This window comes from Labrus bergylta, chromosome 22, assembly GCF_963930695.1.
Source record: "Labrus bergylta chromosome 22, fLabBer1.1, whole genome shotgun sequence".
Lineage (NCBI taxonomy): Eukaryota > Metazoa > Chordata > Actinopteri > Labriformes > Labridae > Labrus > Labrus bergylta.
In genome coordinates this window covers 7,427,958-7,446,638 of record NC_089216.1, presented here as the reverse complement: position 1 = coordinate 7,446,638, position 18,681 = coordinate 7,427,958, and the positions used below count along the sequence as shown (strand labels likewise).

At 41.7% G+C, this 18,681-nt stretch overlaps 1 long non-coding RNA gene and 30 other non-coding genes across 32 annotated transcripts in view; all 31 read left to right on the top strand.

The window, feature by feature from the left end:
• The window catches only part of LOC136177330 (uncharacterized), a 54,127-nt gene that overhangs the window by 11,895 nt on the left and 23,551 nt on the right, over window positions 1-18,681 (top strand). The window lies entirely within an intron of this gene.
• On the top strand, window positions 2,781-2,852 carry trnaa-ugc (transfer RNA alanine (anticodon UGC)). Its single transcript has one exon. It is a non-coding gene; the product is annotated as a tRNA-Ala (tRNA).
• On the top strand, window positions 3,007-3,078 carry trnaa-ugc (transfer RNA alanine (anticodon UGC)). Its single transcript has one exon. It is a non-coding gene; the product is annotated as a tRNA-Ala (tRNA).
• Window positions 3,725-3,796, top strand: trnaa-ugc (transfer RNA alanine (anticodon UGC)). Its single transcript has one exon. It is a non-coding gene; the product is annotated as a tRNA-Ala (tRNA).
• On the top strand, window positions 4,139-4,210 carry trnaa-ugc (transfer RNA alanine (anticodon UGC)). The gene has a single exon. It is a non-coding gene; the product is annotated as a tRNA-Ala (tRNA).
• On the top strand, window positions 4,698-4,769 carry trnaa-ugc (transfer RNA alanine (anticodon UGC)). The gene has a single exon. It is a non-coding gene; the product is annotated as a tRNA-Ala (tRNA).
• On the top strand, window positions 5,577-5,648 carry trnaa-cgc (transfer RNA alanine (anticodon CGC)). Its single transcript has one exon. It is a non-coding gene; the product is annotated as a tRNA-Ala (tRNA).
• Window positions 6,211-6,282, top strand: trnaa-ugc (transfer RNA alanine (anticodon UGC)). The gene has a single exon. It is a non-coding gene; the product is annotated as a tRNA-Ala (tRNA).
• trnaa-ugc (transfer RNA alanine (anticodon UGC)) lies at window positions 6,928-6,999 on the top strand. Its single transcript has one exon. It is a non-coding gene; the product is annotated as a tRNA-Ala (tRNA).
• trnaa-ugc (transfer RNA alanine (anticodon UGC)) lies at window positions 7,680-7,751 on the top strand. Its single transcript has one exon. It is a non-coding gene; the product is annotated as a tRNA-Ala (tRNA).
• On the top strand, window positions 8,124-8,195 carry trnaa-ugc (transfer RNA alanine (anticodon UGC)). The gene has a single exon. It is a non-coding gene; the product is annotated as a tRNA-Ala (tRNA).
• Window positions 8,866-8,937, top strand: trnaa-ugc (transfer RNA alanine (anticodon UGC)). Its single transcript has one exon. It is a non-coding gene; the product is annotated as a tRNA-Ala (tRNA).
• On the top strand, window positions 9,648-9,719 carry trnaa-ugc (transfer RNA alanine (anticodon UGC)). Its single transcript has one exon. It is a non-coding gene; the product is annotated as a tRNA-Ala (tRNA).
• trnaa-ugc (transfer RNA alanine (anticodon UGC)) lies at window positions 10,062-10,133 on the top strand. Its single transcript has one exon. It is a non-coding gene; the product is annotated as a tRNA-Ala (tRNA).
• trnaa-ugc (transfer RNA alanine (anticodon UGC)) lies at window positions 10,621-10,692 on the top strand. Its single transcript has one exon. It is a non-coding gene; the product is annotated as a tRNA-Ala (tRNA).
• Window positions 11,500-11,571, top strand: trnaa-cgc (transfer RNA alanine (anticodon CGC)). Its single transcript has one exon. It is a non-coding gene; the product is annotated as a tRNA-Ala (tRNA).
• trnaa-ugc (transfer RNA alanine (anticodon UGC)) lies at window positions 12,134-12,205 on the top strand. The gene has a single exon. It is a non-coding gene; the product is annotated as a tRNA-Ala (tRNA).
• trnaa-ugc (transfer RNA alanine (anticodon UGC)) lies at window positions 12,851-12,922 on the top strand. Its single transcript has one exon. It is a non-coding gene; the product is annotated as a tRNA-Ala (tRNA).
• trnaa-ugc (transfer RNA alanine (anticodon UGC)) lies at window positions 13,603-13,674 on the top strand. The gene has a single exon. It is a non-coding gene; the product is annotated as a tRNA-Ala (tRNA).
• On the top strand, window positions 14,037-14,108 carry trnaa-ugc (transfer RNA alanine (anticodon UGC)). Its single transcript has one exon. It is a non-coding gene; the product is annotated as a tRNA-Ala (tRNA).
• On the top strand, window positions 14,779-14,850 carry trnaa-ugc (transfer RNA alanine (anticodon UGC)). The gene has a single exon. It is a non-coding gene; the product is annotated as a tRNA-Ala (tRNA).
• On the top strand, window positions 15,748-15,819 carry trnaa-ugc (transfer RNA alanine (anticodon UGC)). Its single transcript has one exon. It is a non-coding gene; the product is annotated as a tRNA-Ala (tRNA).
• trnaa-ugc (transfer RNA alanine (anticodon UGC)) lies at window positions 15,975-16,046 on the top strand. Its single transcript has one exon. It is a non-coding gene; the product is annotated as a tRNA-Ala (tRNA).
• On the top strand, window positions 16,195-16,266 carry trnaa-cgc (transfer RNA alanine (anticodon CGC)). The gene has a single exon. It is a non-coding gene; the product is annotated as a tRNA-Ala (tRNA).
• trnaa-ugc (transfer RNA alanine (anticodon UGC)) lies at window positions 16,422-16,493 on the top strand. The gene has a single exon. It is a non-coding gene; the product is annotated as a tRNA-Ala (tRNA).
• On the top strand, window positions 16,649-16,720 carry trnaa-ugc (transfer RNA alanine (anticodon UGC)). The gene has a single exon. It is a non-coding gene; the product is annotated as a tRNA-Ala (tRNA).
• trnaa-cgc (transfer RNA alanine (anticodon CGC)) lies at window positions 16,869-16,940 on the top strand. Its single transcript has one exon. It is a non-coding gene; the product is annotated as a tRNA-Ala (tRNA).
• trnaa-ugc (transfer RNA alanine (anticodon UGC)) lies at window positions 17,103-17,174 on the top strand. The gene has a single exon. It is a non-coding gene; the product is annotated as a tRNA-Ala (tRNA).
• trnaa-ugc (transfer RNA alanine (anticodon UGC)) lies at window positions 17,323-17,394 on the top strand. Its single transcript has one exon. It is a non-coding gene; the product is annotated as a tRNA-Ala (tRNA).
• Window positions 17,668-17,739, top strand: trnaa-ugc (transfer RNA alanine (anticodon UGC)). Its single transcript has one exon. It is a non-coding gene; the product is annotated as a tRNA-Ala (tRNA).
• trnaa-ugc (transfer RNA alanine (anticodon UGC)) lies at window positions 18,415-18,486 on the top strand. The gene has a single exon. It is a non-coding gene; the product is annotated as a tRNA-Ala (tRNA).

The following is an 18,681-nucleotide window of genomic DNA, read 5'->3' as shown; positions in this document are numbered from 1 at the left end:
CTCAGTTTCAACAATTGAGACGTAAAATAAGGAGTTAAGAAAGTTAAAAAATATTTTGTTCAGACATAAGGGAGAATGTGAGAAGGAAAAGCAAGTTTCAATACAGGTTTATAGAGAAAAAAAAGACAATGTTTGGAGGGCTATGGTAACGTGGGAGTGCTTTTTCATTGCAGATTCCCAAAACATAGTTAAACAGCTCAAACGTACAGACATCCTGGGAAAATGAAATCAAGTTGATCTGTTTAATAGTTTAGGGATGATAATACAACCCTATCAAGATGCCTAAGAATCTTATGGGCCCTATTTTGATGGCTTAAAGCCCCTCTAGGAGGGGTTGTTTTGTATTCCTAATGTTGTGCAGGATGCAGAGCGACCAGTATATCTCTCTGTGTGGGACTAATAGGTTCCATAACCTGGTGTGACGAGTGATGCCAGCCTCTCTGTATGACCACCTGCTGCTCTGCTAACATCACACAGAAGTGTGAACAGCCTGACCTTGGAACCATGTGTGTGTGGCAAAGATGAAAGACATGCAATCCTAAAATTGATGTATCATTGTTGTCAATCATCCTTCACTGTAAGATATAAAGATATAAAAAGATTGGCACCAACAGAAAAGACAGATTTGTATCTTCTGAATTATGGCCAATAAAATCTGAGCATGTGAGTAGTGTGCTTCCTGTCTGTGCACACATTTTGTGGTAGCTGCTGTTGGGTGTATGAGAGAATAACATCAGGGCAGGGTGGGGTTTCCTCCTGAGCACCTCTGTGCACTTTTATCCACCACACACCAAACTGCAATCGCTGACTGTGATGGAAAGTCAACTGATTCAAAGAGACAGAGAGAAAGAAACTGAGAGTGAGAAGGTAGCCCTGGGTGAATGACTGCACATGTGCAATTGTAAGAAGCTGATAAAAAAGTTGTTTTTACACTCAGCCCAATTCCACAAAAATGTTGGGCTGGTTTTATCAACAATAGTTGAGTTTAACTGGCATTAGCTGCAAAAGACTGATGGTCACAAACAGCATCAATACTGCCTCGTACGTAGGGCAGGCACATGAAACAATTGAACATGAACAATCTACAAACTAATTAAATCTTTAAGTTAAAGGCAGGGTTTGTAATTTTCTCCTTATACACTTTTTAAGATTTTGGTTGACGTTGTCTTTAGGTCCTGACAGACATTAATAATTAATGTGCTCTGAAAAAGGAATGAAGAAAATCTGTCATCTGTAGCAGTTGTAAGCATGTAAAAAACGTTGACCAATGTCTGCCACGAGGTACCAATCTGATGAACCAATTAGGCCTCCCTGTCTCCCTGCTCATTCTCTAACCTATGCGTGCACGAGCCCACACTCAAAGCACGAGCTGAGGTCCACTTCTGGACCAATGGCGCTTGTGCATGTATGTGAGGAGCATGGCTTTTGAGGGAGCACAAAGGGGAGGGGGTGGGTGTAGACCATGGAGCACTGAGGGAATGCTACTTTCAGAATCAGGCTAGTTTTCCAAAATTACCAACCTTGCCTTTCACCTGGGATTAAAATGATGGGATACTTTAAAATAGAATGGATTTTGGAGATATTTCTACTACAACCACTGTTTCTCTATGAGGGAAAAAAAAGGGAAGAATGTTTTCCTCCAATAGCTGCGGCCAGCCCTACACGTCAGAAAATCTTTACCTGAACGGTTAACCTAATATCTGAATATGAGGACACTTGTCTTTTTTCTTTTACTTACTTTATTAGTATTTTCTTGCTATTTTAAGAGTTGCATTATCAAAGATGAAGTTGCACTCGGCTTTTACAAAGAATGGCAGTTTTATGATCGGATTGATTCATTTTACACTCAAAGCATCTACGAATAGACTTAACCTAAAACTTGCTTTAAGCATAAATAATGCACGAATTAACTGAGGACACAGGGTTTCAAAATGTCCAAAATTCACATTTAAATATGGCCCTAAGGTTTAATCTAAATTTGGTTCAGGTTGCAGGGACACTGTGGTTCCCTGCGCTGGTAAACACAGTAAATACCAACACATTTGCAAGCATTCACTCCACAAAAGCAAATTTGAAAAAGCTCCCAGGCTTCAACTCACTCTGGAGAGAAGTTGCCTTTGGGGAGTGATGAAATTTCACATTATCATTGTAATGTAATACAAGAAATATGGCTTATTCTGAGCATTCAGGAAGACAACTTGGTTTGCTGTTTCATAATACTTGGCTGTGGGCCATTGGACTATAATCCTACTCTCAAAGGACAATAAATTCAGAGTCATTATTCTTGCTACTCGAAATAGATCTTTTGGGACGTATGTGGATCCGAGTGCAGCTGTGGGGGTGCGGAAATGGTGTTCAGAGGTAGGCAAGTAAGAAGAAGGAAAACACTTCAACAAAAAGGGCATTACATTTTCAAGCTGGGCGGCACAAAGATTAAAAAAAAAACTGTACTGCAAGTAAACATGCAACAACCTTCTACAACATTGACAACTTCAACTGTGAACCAAAATAGAGACTGAGACACAATAGCATATGGGAATGTGATCAAATGGTAGAGCGTATGAGGTCCTGGGTTCAATCCTCAGCGTCTCCAAGTGTCTTTATATTATTCTTCAATTAACCTAAAAAATGCTCACTAAAAGCTCCAGACATACAGTATAACATTGTGGAATGAGCTCCCGCACATATACAGGAAAAGCCCTTGGTTCTATCCCCATCGACATCAACTCTTTCTTCTTGCATGCCTCTGTTTTAAATACCGATCCAGATCTAGAAAATATGGGGATGTAACTCAGTGCTAGAGTGCATGCTTTGCATGTATGAGGTCCTGGGTTCAATCCCCAGTATCTCCAAGTGTCTTTATAACATTCTTCTGTTGACCTACAAGCACATATACAGGAAAAGCTCTTGGTTCTATCCCCATCGACATCAATTAGTCAACTCTATCTTCTTGCATGGCTAAACTATTGCCTCTGTTTTAAATACCGATCCAGATCTAGAAAATATGGGGATGTAGCTCAGTGGTAGAGCGCATGCTTTGCATGTATGAGGTCCTGGGTTCAATCCCCAGTATCTCCAAGTGTCTTTATAACATTCTTCTGTTGACCTAAAAGCACATATACAGGAAAAGCTCTTGGTTCTATCCCCGTCAACCTTAGTACTCTTTCTACTTGCATGGCTAAATGATTGCCTCTGTATTGAACGTGGTAGAGCGCATGCTTTACCACTGAGCTACAAGCTTACCTGTTGACCTACAAGCACATATACAGGAAAAGCTCTTGGTTCTATCCCCCATCGACATCAATTAGTCAACCTTAGTACGCTTTCATGGCTAAATTATTGCCTCTGTATTAAATACCGATCCAGATCTAGAAATTATCGGGATGTAGCTCAGTGATAGTGTGCATGCTTTGCATGTTTGAGATCCTGGGATCAATCCCCAGCATCTCCAAGTGTCTTTATAACATTATTCTGTTGACCTACGAGGCTAAACTATTGCCTCTGTTTTAAATACCGATCCAGATCTAGAAAATATGGGGATGTAGCTCAGTGGTAGAGCGCATGCTTTACCACTGAGCTACAAGCTTACCTGTTGACCTACAAGCACATATACAGGAAAAGCTCTTGGTTCTATCCCCATCGACATCAATTAGTCAACCTCAGTACGCTTTCATGGCTAAATTATTGCCTCTGTTTTAAATACCGATCCAGATCTAGAAAATATGGGGATGTAGCTCAGTGGTAGAGCGCATGCTTTGCATGTATGAGGTCCTGGGTTCAATCCCCAGCATCTCCAAGTGTCTTTATAACATTCTTCTGTTGACCTACAAGCACATATAAAGGAAAAGTTCTTGGTTCTATCCCCATCGACATCAATTAGTCAACTCTTTCTACTTGCATGGCTAAACTATTGCCTCTGTTTTAAATACCGATCCAGATCTAGAAAATATGGGGATGTAGCTCAGTGGTAGAGCACATGCTTTACCACTGAGCTACAAGCTTACCTGTTGACCTACAAGCACTTATACAGGAAAAGCTCTTGGTTCTATCCCCATCGACATCAATTAGTCAACTCTTTCTTCTTGCATGGCTAAACTATTGCCTCTGTTTTAAATACCGATCCAGATCTAGAAAATATGGGGATGTAGCTCAGTGGTAGAGCGCATGCTTTGCATGTATGAGGTCCTGGGTTCAATCCCCAGTATCTCCAAGTGTCTTTATAACATTCTTCTGTTGACCTATAAGCACATATACAGGAAAAGCTCTTGGTTCTATCCCCGTCAACCTTAGTACTCTTTCTACTTGCATGGCTGAATGATTGCCTCTGTATTGAACGTGGTAGAGCGCATGCTTTACCACTGAGCTACAAGCTTACCTGTTGACCTACAAGCACATATACAGGAAAAGCTCTTGGTTCTATCCCCATCGACATCAATTAGTCAACTCTTTCTACTTGCATGGCTAAACTATTGCCTCTGTTTTAAATACCGATCCAGATCTAGAAAATATGGGGAGGTAGCTCCGTGGTAGAGCGCATGCTTTACCACTGAGCTACAAGCTTACCTGTTGACCTACAAGCACATATACAGGAAAAGCTCTTGGTTCTATCCCCATCGACATCAATTAGTCAACTCTTTCTACTTGCATGGCTAAACTATTGCCTCTGTTTTAAATACCGATCCAGACCTAAATAATATGGGGATGTAGCTCAGTGGTAGAGCGCATGCTTTGCATGTATGAGGTCCTGGGTTCAATCCCCAGTATCTCCAAGTGTCTTTATAACGTTCTTCTGTTGACCTACAAGCACATATACAGGAAAAGCTCTTGGTTCTATCCCCATCGACATCAATTAGTCAACCTTAGTACGCTTTCATGGCTAAATTATTGCCTCTGTTTTAAATACCGATCCAGATCTAGAAAATATGGGGATGTAGCTCAGTGGTAGAGCGCATGCTTTGCATGTATGAGGTCCTGCGTTCAATCCCAAGTGTCTTTATAACATTCTTCTGTTGACCTACAAGCACATATACAGGAAAAGTTCTTGGTTCTATCCCCATCGACATCAATTAGTCAACTCTTTCTACTTCCATGGCTAAACTATTGCCTCTGTTTTAAATACCGATCCAGACCTAGAAAATATGGGGATGTAGCTCAGTGGTAGAGCGCATGCTTTGCATGTATGAGGTCCTGGGTTGTATCTCCAAGTGTCTTTATAACATTCTTCTGTTGACCTACAAGCACATATACAGGAAAAGCTCTTGGTTCTATCCCCATCGACATCAATTAGTCAACCTTAGTACGCTTTCATGGCTAAATTATTGCCTCTGTTTTAAATACCGATCCAGATCTAGAAAATATGGGGATGTAGCTCAGTGGTAGAGCGCATGCTTTGCATGTATGAGGTCCTGGGTTGTATCTCCAAGTGTCTTTATAACATTCTTCTGTTGACCTACAAGCACATATACAGGAAAAGCTCTTGGTTCTATCCCCATCGACATCAATTAGTCAACCTTAGTACGCTTTCATGGCTAAATTATTGCCTCTGTTTTAAATACCGATCCAGATCTAGAAAATATGGGGATGTAGCTCAGTGGTAGAGCGCATGCTTTGCATGTATGAGGTCCTGGGTTCAATCCCCAGCATCTCCAAGTGTCTTTTTAACATTCTTCTGTTGACCTCCAAGCACATATACAGGAAAAGCTCTTGGTTCTATCCCTGTCAACCTTAGTACTCTTTCTACTTGCATGGCTAAATGATTGCCTCTGTATTAGATACCGATCCAGATCTAGAAAATATCGGGATGTAGCTCAGTGATAGTGTGCATGCTTTGCATGTTTGAGATCCTGGGATCAATCCCCAGCGTCTCCAAGTGTCTTTATAACATTCTTCTGTTGACCTACAAGCACATATAAAGGAAAAGTTCTTGGTTCTATCCCCATCGACATCAATTAGTCAACTCTTTCTACTTGCATGGCTAAACTATTGCCTCTGTTTTAAATACCGATCCAGATCTAGAAAATATGGGGATGTAGCTCAGTGGTAGAGCACATGCTTTACCACTGAGCTACAAGCTTACCTGTTGACCTACAAGCACATATACAGGAAAAGCTCTTGGTTCTATCCCCATCGACATCAATTAGTCAACTCTTTCTTCTTGCATGGCTAAACTATTGCCTCTGTTTTAAATACCGATCCAGATCTAGAAAATATGGGGATGTAGCTCAGTGGTAGAGCGCATGCTTTGCATGTATGAGGTCCTGGGTTCAATCCCCAATATCTCCAAGTGTCTTTATAACATTCTTCTGTTGACCTATAAGCACATATACAGGAAAAGCTCTTGGTTCTATCCCCGTCAACCTTAGTACTCTTTCTACTTGCATGGCTAAATGATTGCCTCTGTATTGAACGTGGTAGAGCGCATGCTTTACCACTGAGCTACAAGCTTACCTGTTGACCTACAAGCACATATACAGGAAAAGCTCTTGGTTCTATCCCCATCGACATCAATTAGTCAACCTTAGTACGCTTTCATGGCTAAATTATTGCCTCTGTATTAAATACCGATCCAGATCTAGAAAATATCGGGATGTAGCTCAGTGATAGTGTGCATGCTTTGCATGTTTGAGATCCTGGGATCAATCCCCAGCATCTCCAAGTGTCTTTATAACATTATTCTGTTGACCTACGAGGCTAAACTATTGCCTCTGTTTTAAATACCGATCCAGATCTAGAAAATATGGGGATGTAGCTCAGTGGTAGAGCGCATGCTTTACCACTGAGCTACAAGCTTACCTGTTGACCTACAAGCACATATACAGGAAAAGCTCTTGGTTCTATCCCCATCGACATCAATTAGTCAACCTCAGTACGCTTTCATGGCTAAATTATTGCCTCTGTTTTAAATACCGATCCAGATCTAGAAAATATGGGGATGTAGCTCAGTGGTAGAGCGCATGCTTTGCATGTATGAGGTCCTGGGTTCAATCCCCAGCATCTCCAAGTGTCTTTATAACATTCTTCTGTTGACCTACAAGCACATATACAGGAAAAGCTCTTGGTTCTATCCCCGTCAACCTTAGTACTCTTTCTACTTGCATGGCTAAATGATTGCCTCTGTATTAAATACCGATCCAGATCTAGCAAATATCAGGATGTAGCTCAGTGATAGTGTGCATGCTTTGCATGTTTGAGATCCTGGGATCAATCCCCAGCATCTCCAAGTGTCTTCATAACATTATTCTGTTGACCTACGAGGCTAAACTATTGCCTCTGTTTTAAATACCGATCCAGATCTAGAAAATATGGGGAGGTAGCTCCGTGGTAGAGCGCATGCTTTACCACTGAGCTACAAGCTAACCTGTTGACCTACAAGCACATATACAGGAAAAGCTCTTGGTTCTATCCCCATCGACATCAATTAGTCAACTCTTTCTACTTGCATGGCTAAACTATTGCCTCTGTTTTAAATACCGATCCAGATCTAGAAAATATGGGGAGGTAGCTCCGTGGTAGAGCGCATGCTTTACCACTGAGCTACAAGCTTACCTGTTGACCTACAAGCACATATACAGGAAAAGCTCTTGGTTCTATCCCCATCGACATCAATTAGTCAACTCTTTCTACTTGCATGGCTAAACTATTGCCTCTGTTTTAAATACCGATCCAGACCTAGATAATATGGGGATGTAGCTCAGTGGTAGAGCGCATGCTTTGCATGTATGAGGTCCTGGGTTCAATCCCCAGTATCTCCAAGTGTCTTTATAACATTCTTCTGTTGACCTACAAGCACATATACAGGAAAAGCTCTTGGTTCTATCCCCATCGACATCAATTAGTCAACCTTAGTACGCGTTCATGGCTAAATTATTGCCTCTGTTTTAAATACCGATCCAGATCTAGAAAATATGGGGATGTAGCTCAGTGGTAGAGCGCATGCTTTGCATGTATGAGGTCCTGCGTTCAATCCCAAGTGTCTTTATAACATTCTTCTGTTGACCTACAAGCACATATACAGGAAAAGCTCTTGGTTCTATCCCCATCGACATCAATTAGTCAACCTTAGTACGCTTTCATGGCTAAATTATTGCCTCTGTTTTAAATACCGATCCAGATCTAGAAAATATGGGGATGTAGCTCAGTGGTAGAGCGCATGCCTTGCATGTATGAGGTCCTGGGTTCAATACCAAGTGTCTTTATAACATTCTTCTGTTGACCTACAAGCACATATACAGGAAAAGTTCTTGGTTCTATCCCCGTCAACCTTAGTACTCTTTCTACTTGCATGGCTAAATGATTGCCTCTGTATTAAATACCGATCCAGATCTAGAAAATATCAGGATGTAGCTCAGTGATAGTGTGCATGCTTTGCATGTTTGAGATCCTGGGATCAATCCCCAGCATCTCCAAGTGTCTTTATAACATTATTCTGTTGACCTACGAGGCTAAACTATTGCCTCTGTTTTAAATACCGATCCAGATCCAGAAAATATGGGGAGGTAGCTCCGTGGTAGAGCGCATGCTTTACCACTGAGCTACAAGCTTACCTGTTGACCTACAAGCACATATACAGGAAAAGCTCTTGGTTCTATCCCCATCGACATCAATTAGTCAACTCTTTCTACTTGCATGGCTAAACTATTGCCTCTGTTTTAAATACCGATCCAGATCTAGAAAATATGGGGAGGTAGCTCCGTGGTAGAGCGCATGCTTTACCACTGAGCTACAAGCTTACCTGTTGACCTACAAGCACATATACAGGAAAAGCTATTGGTTCTATCCCCATCGACATCAATTAGTCAACTCTTTCTACTTGCATGGCTAAACTATTGCCTCTGTTTTAAATACCGATCCAAACCTAGATAATATGGGGATGTAGGTCAGTGTTAGAGCGCATGCTTTGCATGTATGAGGTCCTGGGTTCAATCCCCAGTATCTCCAAGTGTCTTTATAACATTCTTCTGTTGAACTACAAGCACATATACAGGAAAAGCTCTTGGTTCTATCCCCATCGACATCAATTAGTCAACCTTAGTACGCTTTCATGGCTAAATTATTGCCTCTGTTTTAAATACCGATCCAGATCTAGAAAATATGGGGATGTAGCTCAGTGGTAGAGCGCATGCTTTGCATGTATGAGTTCCTGGGTTCAATCCCAAGTGTCTTTATAACATTCTTCTGTTGACCTACAAGCACATATACAGGAAAAGTTCTTGGTTCTATCCCCGTCAACCTTAGTACTCTTTCTACTTGCATGGCTAAATGATTGCCTCTGTATTAAATACCGATCCAGATCTAGAAAATATCAGGATGTAGCTCAGTGATAGTGTGCATGCTTTGCATGTTTGAGATCCTGGGATCAATCCCCAGCATCTCCAAGTGTCTTTATAACATTATTCTGTTGACCTACGAGGCTAAACTATTGCCTCTGTTTTAAATACCGATCCAGATCTAGAAAATATGGGGAGGTAGCTCCGTGGTAGAGCGCATGCTTTACCACTGAGCTACAAGCTTACCTGTTGACCTACAAGCACATATACAGGAAAAGCTCTTGGTTCTATCCCCATCGACATCAATTAGTCAACCTCAGTACGCTTTCATGGCTAAATTATTGCCTCTGTTTTAAATACCGATCCAGATCTAGAAAATATGGGGATGTAGCTCAGTGGTAGAGCGCATGCTTTGCATGTATGAGGTCCTGGGTTCAATCCCCAGCATCTCCAAGTGTCTTTATAACATTCTTCTGTTGACCTACAAGCACATATAAAGGAAAAGTTCTTGGTTCTATCCCCATCGACATCAATTAGTCAACTCTTTCTACTTGCATGGCTAAACTATTGCCTCTGTTTTAAATACCGATCCAGATCTAGAAAATATGGGGATGTAGCTCAGTGGTAGAGCACATGCTTTACCACTGAGCTACAAGCTTACCTGTTGACCTACAAGCACTTATACAGGAAAAGCTCTTGGTTCTATCCCCATCGACATCAATTAGTCAACTCTTTCTTCTTGCATGGCTAAACTATTGCCTCTGTTTTAAATACCGATCCAGATCTAGAAAATATGGGGATGTAGCTCAGTGGTAGAGCGCATGCTTTGCATGTATGAGGTCCTGGGTTCAATCCCCAGTATCTCCAAGTGTCTTTATAACATTCTTCTGTTGACCTATAAGCACATATACAGGAAAAGCTCTTGGTTCTATCCCCGTCAACCTTAGTACTCTTTCTACTTGCATGGCTGAATGATTGCCTCTGTATTGAACGTGGTAGAGCGCATGCTTTACCACTGAGCTACAAGCTTACCTGTTGACCTACAAGCACATATACAGGAAAAGCTCTTGGTTCTATCCCCATCGACATCAATTAGTCAACTCTTTCTACTTGCATGGCTAAACTATTGCCTCTGTTTTAAATACCGATCCAGATCTAGAAAATATGGGGAGGTAGCTCCGTGGTAGAGCGCATGCTTTACCACTGAGCTACAAGCTTACCTGTTGACCTACAAGCACATATACAGGAAAAGCTCTTGGTTCTATCCCCATCGACATCAATTAGTCAACTCTTTCTACTTGCATGGCTAAACTATTGCCTCTGTTTTAAATACCGATCCAGACCTAAATAATATGGGGATGTAGCTCAGTGGTAGAGCGCATGCTTTGCATGTATGAGGTCCTGGGTTCAATCCCCAGTATCTCCAAGTGTCTTTATAACGTTCTTCTGTTGACCTACAAGCACATATACAGGAAAAGCTCTTGGTTCTATCCCCATCGACATCAATTAGTCAACCTTAGTACGCTTTCATGGCTAAATTATTGCCTCTGTTTTAAATACCGATCCAGATCTAGAAAATATGGGGATGTAGCTCAGTGGTAGAGCGCATGCTTTGCATGTATGAGGTCCTGCGTTCAATCCCAAGTGTCTTTATAACATTCTTCTGTTGACCTACAAGCACATATACAGGAAAAGTTCTTGGTTCTATCCCCATCGACATCAATTAGTCAACTCTTTCTACTTCCATGGCTAAACTATTGCCTCTGTTTTAAATACCGATCCAGACCTAGAAAATATGGGGATGTAGCTCAGTGGTAGAGCGCATGCTTTGCATGTATGAGGTCCTGGGTTGTATCTCCAAGTGTCTTTATAACATTCTTCTGTTGACCTACAAGCACATATACAGGAAAAGCTCTTGGTTCTATCCCCATCGACATCAATTAGTCAACCTTAGTACGCTTTCATGGCTAAATTATTGCCTCTGTTTTAAATACCGATCCAGATCTAGAAAATATGGGGATGTAGCTCAGTGGTAGAGCGCATGCTTTGCATGTATGAGGTCCTGGGTTGTATCTCCAAGTGTCTTTATAACATTCTTCTGTTGACCTACAAGCACATATACAGGAAAAGCTCTTGGTTCTATCCCCATCGACATCAATTAGTCAACCTTAGTACGCTTTCATGGCTAAATTATTGCCTCTGTTTTAAATACCGATCCAGATCTAGAAAATATGGGGATGTAGCTCAGTGGTAGAGCGCATGCTTCGCATGTATGAGGTCCTGGGTTCAATCCCCAGCATCTCCAAGTGTCTTTATAACATTCTTCTGTTGACCTCCAAGCACATATACAGGAAAAGCTCTTGGTTCTATCCCTGTCAACCTTAGTACTCTTTCTACTTGCATGGCTAAGTGATTGCCTCTGTATTAGATACCGATCCAGATCTAGAAAATATCGGGATGTAGCTCAGTGATAGTGTGCATGCTTTGCATGTTTGAGATCCTGGGATCAATCCCCAGCGTCTCCAAGTGTCTTTATAACATTCTTCTGTTGACCTACAAGCACATATAAAGGAAAAGTTCTTGGTTCTATCCCCATCGACATCAATTAGTCAACTCTTTCTACTTGCATGGCTAAACTATTGCCTCTGTTTTAAATACCGATCCAGATCTAGAAAATATGGGGATGTAGCTCAGTGGTAGAGCACATGCTTTACCACTGAGCTACAAGCTTACCTGTTGACCTACAAGCACATATACAGGAAAAGCTCTTGGTTCTATCCCCATCGACATCAATTAGTCAACTCTTTCTTCTTGCATGGCTAAACTATTGCCTCTGTTTTAAATACCGATCCAGATCTAGAAAATATGGGGATGTAGCTCAGTGGTAGAGCGCATGCTTTGCATGTATGAGGTCCTGGGTTCAATCCCCAGTATCTCCAAGTGTCTTTATAACATTCTTCTGTTGACCTATAAGCACATATACAGGAAAAGCTCTTGGTTCTATCCCCGTCAACCTTAGTACTCTTTCTACTTGCATGGCTAAATGATTGCCTCTGTATTGAACGTGGTAGAGCGCATGCTTTACCACTGAGCTACAAGCTTACCTGTTGACCTACAAGCACATATACAGGAAAAGCTCTTGGTTCTATCCCCATCGACATCAATTAGTCAACCTTAGTACGCTTTCATGGCTAAATTATTGCCTCTGTATTAAATACCGATCCAGATCTAGAAAATATCGGGATGTAGCTCAGTGATAGTGTGCATGCTTTGCATGTTTGAGATCCTGGGATCAATCCCCAGCATCTCCAAGTGTCTTTATAACAGTATTCTGTTGACCTACGAGGCTAAACTATTGCCTCTGTTTTAAATACCGATCCAGATCTAGAAAATATGGGGATGTAGCTCAGTGGTAGAGCGCATGCTTTACCACTGAGCTACAAGCTTACCTGTTGACCTACAAGCACATATACAGGAAAAGCTCTTGGTTCTATCCCCATCGACATCAATTAGTCAACCTCAGTACGCTTTCATGGCTAAATTATTGCCTCTGTTTTAAATACCGATCCAGATCTAGAAAATATGGGGATGTAGCTCAGTGGTAGAGCGCATGCTTTGCATGTATGAGGTCCTGGGTTCAATCCCCAGCATCTCCAAGTGTCTTTATAACATTCTTCTGTTGACCTACAAGCACATATACAGGAAAAGCTCTTGGTTCTATCCCCGTCAACCTTAGTACTCTTTCTACTTGCATGGCTAAATGATTGCCTCTGTATTAAATACCGATCCAGATCTAGCAAATATCAGGATGTAGCTCAGTGATAGTGTGCATGCTTTGCATGTTTGAGATCCTGGGATCAATCCCCAGCATCTCCAAGTGTCTTCATAACATTATTCTGTTGACCTACGAGGCTAAACTATTGCCTCTGTTTTAAATACCGATCCAGATCTAGAAAATATGGGGAGGTAGCTCCGTGGTAGAGCGCATGCTTTACCACTGAGCTACAAGCTAACCTGTTGACCTACAAGCACATATACAGGAAAAGCTCTTGGTTCTATCCCCATCGACATCAATTAGTCAACTCTTTCTACTTGCATGGCTAAACTATTGCCTCTGTTTTAAATACCGATCCAGATCTAGAAAATATGGGGAGGTAGCTCCGTGGTAGAGCGCATGCTTTACCACTGAGCTACAAGCTTACCTGTTGACCTACAAGCACATATACAGGAAAAGCTCTTGGTTCTATCCCCATCGACATCAATTAGTCAACTCTTTCTACTTGCATGGCTAAACTATTGCCTCTGTTTTAAATACCGATCCAGACCTAGATAATATGGGGATGTAGCTCAGTGGTAGAGCGCATGCTTTGCATGTATGAGGTCCTGGGTTCAATCCCAAGTGTCTTTATAACATTCTTCTGTTGACCTACAAGCACATATACAGGAAAAGCTCTTGGTTCTATCCCCATCGACATCAATTAGTCAACCTTAGTACGCGTTCATGGCTAAATTATTGCCTCTGTTTTAAATACCGATCCAGATCTAGAAAATATGGGGATGTAGCTCAGTGGTAGAGCGCATGCTTTGCATGTATGAGGTCCTGCGTTCAATCCCAAGTGTCTTTATAACATTCTTCTGTTGACCTACAAGCACATATACAGGAAAAGCTCTTGGTTCTATCCCCATCGACATCAATTAGTCAACCTTAGTACGCTTTCATGGCTAAATTATTGCCTCTGTTTTAAATACCGATCCAGATCTAGAAAATATGGGGATGTAGCTCAGTGGTAGAGCGCATGCCTTGCATGTATGAGGTCCTGGGTTCAATACCAAGTGTCTTTATAACATTCTTCTGTTGACCTACAAGCACATATACAGGAAAAGTTCTTGGTTCTATCCCCGTCAACCTTAGTACTCTTTCTACTTGCATGGCTAAATGATTGCCTCTGTATTAAATACCGATCCAGATCTAGAAAATATCAGGATGTAGCTCAGTGATAGTGTGCATGCTTTGCATGTTTGAGATCCTGGGATCAATCCCCAGCATCTCCAAGTGTCTTTATAACATTATTCTGTTGACCTACGAGGCTAAACTATTGCCTCTGTTTTAAATACCGATCCAGATCCAGAAAATATGGGGAGGTAGCTCCGTGGTAGAGCGCATGCTTTACCACTGAGCTACAAGCTTACCTGTTGACCTACAAGCACATATACAGGAAAAGCTCTTGGTTCTATCCCCATCGACATCAATTAGTCAACTCTTTCTACTTGCATGGCTAAACTATTGCCTCTGTTTTAAATACCGATCCAGATCTAGAAAATATGGGGAGGTAGCTCCGTGGTAGAGCGCATGCTTTACCACTGAGCTACAAGCTTACCTGTTGACCTACAAGCACATATACAGGAAAAGCTATTGGTTCTATCCCCATCGACATCAATTAGTCAACTCTTTCTACTTGCATGGCTAAACTATTGCCTCTGTTTTAAATACCGATCCAAACCTAGATAATATGGGGATGTAGGTCAGTGTTAGAGCGCATGCTTTGCATGTATGAGGTCCTGGGTTCAATCCCCAGTATCTCCAAGTGTCTTTATAACATTCTTCTGTTGAACTACAAGCACATATACAGGAAAAGCTCTTGGTTCTATCCCCATCGACATCAATTAGTCAACCTTAGTACGCTTTCATGGCTAAATTATTGCCTCTGTTTTAAATACCGATCCAGATCTAGAAAATATGGGGATGTAGCTCAGTGGTAGAGCGCATGCTTTGCATGTATGAGTTCCTGGGTTCAATCCCAAGTGTCTTTATAACATTCTTCTGTTGACCTACAAGCACATATACAGGAAAAGTTCTTGGTTCTATCCCCGTCAACCTTAGTACTCTTTCTACTTGCATGGCTAAATGATTGCCTCTGTATTAAATACCGATCCAGATCTAGAAAATATCAGGATGTAGCTCAGTGATAGTGTGCATGCTTTGCATGTTTGAGATCCTGGGATCAATCCCCAGCATCTCCAAGTGTCTTTATAACATTATTCTGTTGACCTACGAGGCTAAACTATTGCCTCTGTTTTAAATACCGATCCAGATCTAGAAAATATGGGGAGGTAGCTCCGTGGTAGAGCGCATGCTTTACCACTGAGCTACAAGCTTACCTGTTGACCTACAAGCACATATACAGGAAAAGCTCTTGGTTCTATCCCCATCGACATCAATTAGTCAACTCTTTCTACTTGCATGGCTAAACTATTGCCTCTGTTTTAAATACCGATCCAGATCTAGAAAATATGGGGAGGTAGCTCCGTGGTAGAGCGCATGCTTTACCACTGAGCTACAAGCTTACCTGTTGACCTACAAGCACATATACAGGAAAAGCTCTTGGTTCTATCCCCATCGACATCAATTAGTCAACTCTTTCTACTTGCATGGCTAAACTATTGCCTCTGTTTTAAATACCGATCCAGACCTAGATAATATGGGGATGTAGGTCAGTGTTAGAGCGCATGCTTTGCATGTATGAGGTCCTGGGTTCAATCCCCAGTATCTCCAAGTGTCTTTATAACATTCTTCTGTTGACCTACAAGCACATATACAGGAAAAGCTCTTGGTTCTATCCCCATCGACATCAATTAGTCAACCTTAGTACGCTTTCATGGCTAAATTATTGCCTCTGTTTTAAATACCGATCCAGATCTAGAAAATATGGGGATGTAGCTCAGTGGTAGAGCGCATGCTTTGCATGTATGAGGGCCTGGGTTCAATCCCCAGTATCTCCAAGTGTCTTTATAACATTCTTCTGTTGACCTACAAGCACATATACAGGAAAAGCTCTTGGTTCTATCCCCGTCAACCTTAGTACTCTTTCTGCTTGCATGGCTAAACTATTGCCTCTGTTTTAAATACCGATCCAGATCTAGAAAATATGGGGATGTAGCTCAGTGGTAGAGCACATGCTTCGCATGTATGAGGTCCTGGGTTCAATCCCCAGCATCTCCAAGTGTCTTTATAACATTCTTCTGTTGACCTACAAGCACATATACAGGAAAAGCTCTTGGTTCTATCCCTATCGACATCAATTAGTCAACCTTAGTACGCTTTCATGGCTAAATTATTGCCTCTGTTTTAAATTCCGATCCAGACCTAGAAAATATGGGGATGTAGGTCAGTGTTAGAGCGCATGCTTTGCATGTATGAGGTCCTGGGTTCAATCCCCAGTATCTCCAAGTGTCTTTATAACATTCTTCTGTTGACCTACAAGCACATATACAGGAAAAGCTCTTGGTTCTATCCCCATCGACATCAATTAGTCAACCTTAGTACGCTTTCATGGCTAAATTATTGCCTCTGTTTTAAATACCGATCCAGATCTAGAAAATATGGGGATGTAGCTCAGTGGTAGAGCGCATGCTTTGCATGTATGAGGGCCTGGGTTCAATCCCCAGTATCTCCAAGTGTCTTTATAACATTCTTCTGTTGACCTACAAGCACATATACAGGAAAAGCTCTTGGTTCTATCCCCGTCAACCTTAGTACTCTTTCTACTTGCATGGCTAAACTATTGCCTCTGTTTTAAATACCGATCCAGATCTAGAAAATATGGGGATGTAGCTCAGTGGTAGAGCGCATGCTTCGCATGTATGAGGTCCTGGGTTGAATCCCCAGCATCTCCAAGTGTCTTTATAACATTCTTCTGTTGACCTACAAGCACATATACAGGAAAAGCTCTTGGTTCTATCCCCATCGACATCAATTAGTCAACCTCAGTACTCTTTCTTCTTGCATGGCTAAACTATTGCCTCTGTTTTAAATACTGTTCTAGATCTAGAAAACATGGGGATGTAGCTCAGTGGTAGAGCGCATGCTTTGCATGTATGAGGTCCTGGGTTCAATCCCCAGCTTCTCCATGTGTCTTTATAACATTCTTCTGTTGACCTACGAGCACATATGCAGGAAAAGCTCTTGGTTCTATCCCCGTCAACCTTAGAACTCTTTCTACTTGCATGGCTAAACTATTGCCTCTGTTTTAAATACCGATCCAGATCTAAAAAATATGGGGATGTAGCTCAGTGGTAGAGCGCATGCTTTGCATGTATGAGGTCCTGGGATCAATCCCCAGCATCTCCAAGTGTCTTTATAACATTATTCTGTTGACCTACGAGGCTAAACTATTGCCTCTGTTTTAAATACCGATCCAGATCTAGAAAATATGGGGATGTAGCTCAGTGGTAGAGCGCATGCTTTACCACTGAGCTACAAGCTTACCTGTTGACCTACAAGCACATATACAGGAAAAGCTCTTGGTTCTATCCCCATCGACATCAATTAGTCAACCTCAGTACGCTTTCATGGCTAAATTATTGCCTCTGTTTTAAATACCGATCCAGATCTCAAAAATATGGGGATGTAGCTCAGTGGTAGAGCGCATGCTTTGCATGTATGAGGTCCTGGGTTCAATCCCCAGTATCTCCAAGTGTCTTTATAACATTCTTCTGTTGACCTATAAGCACATATACAGGAAAAGCTCTTGGTTCTATCCCCGTCAACCTTAGTACTCTTTCTACTTGCATGGCTAAATGATTGCCTCTGTATTGAACGTGGTAGAGCGCATGCTTTACCACTGAGCTACAAGCTTACCTGTTGACCTACAAGCACATATACAGGAAAAGCTCTTGGTTCTATCCCCATCGACATCAATTAGTCAACTCTTTCTACTTGCATGGCTAAACTATTGCCTCTGTTTTAAATACCGATCCAGATCTAGAAAATATGGGGAGGTAGCTCCGTGGTAGAGCGCATGCTTTACCACTGAGCTACAAGCTTACCTGTTGACCTACAAGCACATATACAGGAAAAGCTCTTGGTTCTATCCCCATCGACATCAATTAGTCAACTCTTTCTACTTGCATGGCTAAACTATTGCCTCTGTTTTAAATACCGATCCAGATCTAGAAAATATGGGGAGGTAGCTCCGTGGTAGAGCGCATGCTTTACCACTGAGCTACAAGCTTACCTGTTGACCTACAAGCACATATACAGGAAAAGCTCTTGGTTCTATCCCCATCGACATCAATTAGTCAACTCTTTCTACTTGCATGGCTAAATGATTGCCTCTGTTTTAAATACCGATCCAGACCTAGATAATATGGGGATGTAGCTCAGTGGTAGAGCGCATGCTTTGCATGTATGAGGTCCTGGGTTCAATCCCCAGTATCTCCAAGTGTCTTTATAACGTTCTTCTGTTGACCTACAAGCACATATACAGGAAAAGCTCTTGGTTCTATCCCCATCGACATCAATTAGTCAACCTTAGTACGCTTTCATGGCTAAATTATTGCCTCTGTTTTAAATACCGATCCAGACCTAGAAAATATGGGGATGTAGCTCAGTGGTAGAGCGCATGCTTTGCATGTA